Source organism: Malania oleifera, chromosome 5 (assembly GCF_029873635.1).
Source record: "Malania oleifera isolate guangnan ecotype guangnan chromosome 5, ASM2987363v1, whole genome shotgun sequence".
Classification (NCBI taxonomy): domain Eukaryota; kingdom Viridiplantae; phylum Streptophyta; class Magnoliopsida; order Santalales; family Ximeniaceae; genus Malania; species Malania oleifera.
Genome location: NC_080421.1, coordinates 6099101 through 6103542, shown reverse-complemented (window position 1 = coordinate 6103542; position 4442 = coordinate 6099101).

Here is a 4442-nt window from a genome sequence, read left to right as displayed (position 1 = left end):
TTCTTATTCATTGTGTCCATAGAGACACCCTTTTTTTTTTGTTTTTTGGGTCACCCTCAATTATAAGCTATGTCATGCACAGCATAAACAGTGGGGTATAGGGTGCCTCATGTTTTTATTTTAAAAATTATTTTAGGGTTGGTTTGCAGAGTAGGGCAGGCTGGGTTGAGACCAAGACTTGCAAGTTGGCCAATATCAATTATGGAAATTTGCTCATGCCTTCATATTGCTTTGGAATATAGTGCATGAGATGAGTAACCACGGCACTATGCTGTCTCTGCACATGCCCCCAAAACCCCTTTTATAGAAATAAAACCAACCAGCTAAATTATGACAAAAACGGCATGGCCCCAAACCCACTTTGGGACATGGATTTGTGAGGTAAGTAGAACCCACCATAGCCCTGCATTAAAAGAATGATAAGAAAAAAAAAATAAAGAAGGGTGGCAATGGTGTAAATTTGGTCAAAAATGGGTGATGGTTGTTATTACTATCGTACAGTATAGTACTACTTGTAGGGAAATGAATCCGAAAAAAAAAAATAAATAAATAAATAAAGAGAGAAATAAAGGAAAAAGAGGACTCGGTTTGGCACAGGACCAAACTATCGGCAGTTTCAGGGAATCTCAGGAAAACCGTCGATGGTTATAGCTACCAAGAGCAATTATTAGCCAAACCGTCGACGATTTTGTAAGGCACAAGAAAAATCATCGACGGTTTTCCTCTGGGCAAGCTTACTTAAGTAGTAAGTAATGTATTTTTATTTCATAATTTACATTCTTCTCTCTCTCTAAATTAGGTTTTTGGGACTCTCTCTCTCTCTCTACTCTCACTCCCTCGTGACTCTCTCTCTCCCATAGGCTCACCCGGAGTCCATCATCGGTCCCCAATCATCTTCCTCTTTTCTCTCGACTTGCCGACTCACTTTCGGCGGCAGGTTCGGAAGCTAGGGTTTCGGTTCTTCAAGGGTTTTAGGCAGATTTTTCTAGGAAACAGGTAAGGGGATTAAGTTATGATGTAATACTCAAATCGTGTGGCATGAGGATAATCCATTTGGTTTTGTTTCATAATTGAATCTGAGTATTTTATGGTATTGTATTGTGGAAATATGATTTATACTTTTTGACGGAAATACTGGAATTGTTTGCGGGAAATATTGGAGATGTGATATGATGATTGTATGTCGAGTTTTGATATGATGGCAGGTTTTATATGAAATGACAATAGTGAGAATATATTATAGTTTTTATTACTTAAATTGCAAGATATGGTTTAAGAACCCTGAGGACCGGTTGTATTGTGAGCACGGTGTCGTTGCTAGTGAGATGTTTGGCCAAGTGCAACCACATTGTAGTGGAAGTGTAGGTGGTCTCAACTGGTTGGCCTGTGAAGTGTTGTTGTACCTTCCCTAGAGTCCGAACCAGGAAGTGGTAAGGCAATCGAACCTGCAGATGAGCTTGCAAATGCCTGTAGACATGCTTGCAGATGGTTACTTTGACTTTGTTTGGGTTGATCACCCAGGCTAAGTTCAGCCTACGAGCCGCACAATCCGTCATGGGGGTTAAACATGTTGTTTGTCCAACAGGGGGTGTCTTCTACGCATATATGTGAATTTATGTAAACGGTGTTACCTATTCATTGAATTGGTTTGTACTGTAGAAATAAATGTGTATTTTCAAGCGTATAGGTGTGAGTACCATTTACAAATACTATTTTTGGTAAAAAGAAGAAATGGATGTTTTCTACTCCTACTAGAACTCATGTTGCCCACACACTAATAATAACTTAATCTGTCTTATTAAGAGGTGTCTCACCCCAATGATCATTCAAATTTTCAAGAGATACCAAGGATCGTGCTAAGCAGGCTAAGGGGGTGGAGTTTAGATTATCTAGTAGTAGTAAGTGGTTTGTATGGACTAAGTTAGTTTTCTTTCATTTTGCTGGGTTGTAATATGAGCATTTGGAGACCTCTATGTATGATGGTAGTTTAGGATTCTAGTAATGTATTTGAGGATGTTAAAATTATTTCCGCTGATTTCATGTGATGATTGTGGTATTAGGAATACAAGTTTATTTAATACAACTCTCCGGGCCCTTTTCGGGTTCGGGGGCGTTACAGATGGTATCAGAGCCTAGGTTGTTAGGTTCTACAGACTTTGATAGTTGATGATTACGAGTGTATAGGTTGAGATAAGATAAGGATAAGAGTAGGTAGGTTAGGTTGAGTTTTGGTCTGGAAGCATGGATACGGAGATCCCTTGACGGTCTTCTCTGTTTTTCCTGGAACGACAGTTTCAGGAAAACCATGGTAAATCCATCGATGGTTTCATTTATGGGTTGAGAGACTGGAACTTGGAAACTTAAACTGGTATGTTAGGTCGGTTGAGTATGTGTGTAGTGCCGATGTCGTGATTAGAGGCCGACACTTTGAAATGACTAAGTGTATACAAGAAAAAGGGGTTTGGAGGGGCCAAATCGTCGATGGTTTCTTGGGGGAAATATAAAATCGTCGACGGTTTTCTCCAAAATAGGCTCTCGGTATCTCAAGTTTTCAGTTGACGGTTTTGGGACCCTCTATAAAAACCGTCGACTATTTTGTGGCAGGACTATGTGAATGAATCTTAAACTGAGAATGTAATGACCCGAATTTAGAATGGTATTTAAATAATAAAGAGAGAGAAATGGAGATCGGAAACAGAAAGAGGCCATCGACTTTGTCAATGAAGGCTTAAAATAATTCGTCCACGAACACAGGGGCTCGTCAACGAGAAAATACCGAGAGGGATTTTTGAGCCGACTGAATTTCGTCGACGAGGGGTGGATTTTGTCGACGAAATTTGTGAAGGACTTGTCAACGAAGGACGAGCTCGTCGACGAATTCCACTATTTATAAATAGGGAAAATCCAGGAATTTCTTCATTTTTAAGAAATCTCTCTCTCTCTCTCTCTCTCTCTCTCTCTCTCTCTCTCTCTCTCTCTCTCTCTCTCTCTCTCCACGACTCTCTGTCCCTTCTCTCTTCGTTTTCGGCCCTACCAGTCGCCGGATCGATGATCCGAAGCTACCACGACGATCCTGGCGGAGTTCTCTACAAGTCTGCCCGGGCGGATCGTCAAGGAAACGAAGTTGGATTCCATTCCAAATCCAGGGTAAGACCTTCTACTCAATATTTGGAGCTGCGACAGTTGAGAGAAGTGTTATACATGTTGAAATATTAAAGTTTAATATTGGGAGTTTTCATTTTCAAGGGTGTTGATTGAGGATGTTAAGAATCATCCCTAAGTTGAGGTAAGACTTTTTAAGCCGAATTTGACTTAATGGTAGTTATAAGAAATGTTACACACGTAGAAATACTAAAGTTTATTACTGGGGGTTTTTCATTTTCAGGGTGTTAAGTTAGGAACCCTGCGGGTGCGAGGAAGGTTTTCTTAGGGGCTTTTCAGGAATTAGGTAAGTGGATAAACTAAGTTAGTTTTGTTTTGAGAAAATACATGTAAATATATATCTAGCATCTGGTTTCAGGAAAAATAAATATATTTATATATATGATTTATGTTTGGAAAATATTGTTTAAATGATGATATGTTGAATACGTGGAAAATATGTTTAGTGTGGCATGAGTATAAAATATATTGGAATACTGTTTTTTGGGAATGTGATTATGGCACGGGTTTTTATGATGGGAAAACCGGCGTACGGGCCGAGATATTTTTATATGTATATGTGATTTGCCGGCATACGGGTCATGCTATATGGATGAGATTTGCCAGCATATGGGCTGTGCTATGTGATTTGCCGACGCATGGGCCGAGCTATGTGATTTGCCAGCATACGGGCTGTGCTATGTGATTTGTCGGCGTACGGGCCGAGCTATGATAACATGTGTAATTCTGGCGTACGGTCCGATGATTTTCATAAAATATGTATATGTGAAAAATGATATGATTGATTTGATAATTATTGATATGAGATATCCATGTATCACAATTTTTAGTATATGTATATGATATCAGAACCTGGTTGGCTTGGTCTAAGCTAGCACTGGCACGGTACCGTTGCTATGTGTCCATGGTCTTCGTGATCATGATATTTGTGTTAACGTCGCTATACGGAGTGATGTGAGATTGGATGGTCGATGTGGTTATTTTTCAAGAAGTGTGTTGTATCGCCCCTAGTGTACGGACCAGGTCTGGCAGACCCATCGGACCTACAGACTAGACTATTGACTTGGCAGTGGTCGGCCAACCATTGTCAGGTCCCTCATTCGGGCCACACAACCCAATCATGTGGGAGTAATACATGACAACAGCCAGCTAACCTACCAGGATTGTTTTTATGTTATTATTATTATGATATGAGATGAGATATGCTTATAAAATGCAGTATGTTCTGCCATGTTTTGATATTCATATGTTTTCCCAGATTTGATAAACAATACCGGATA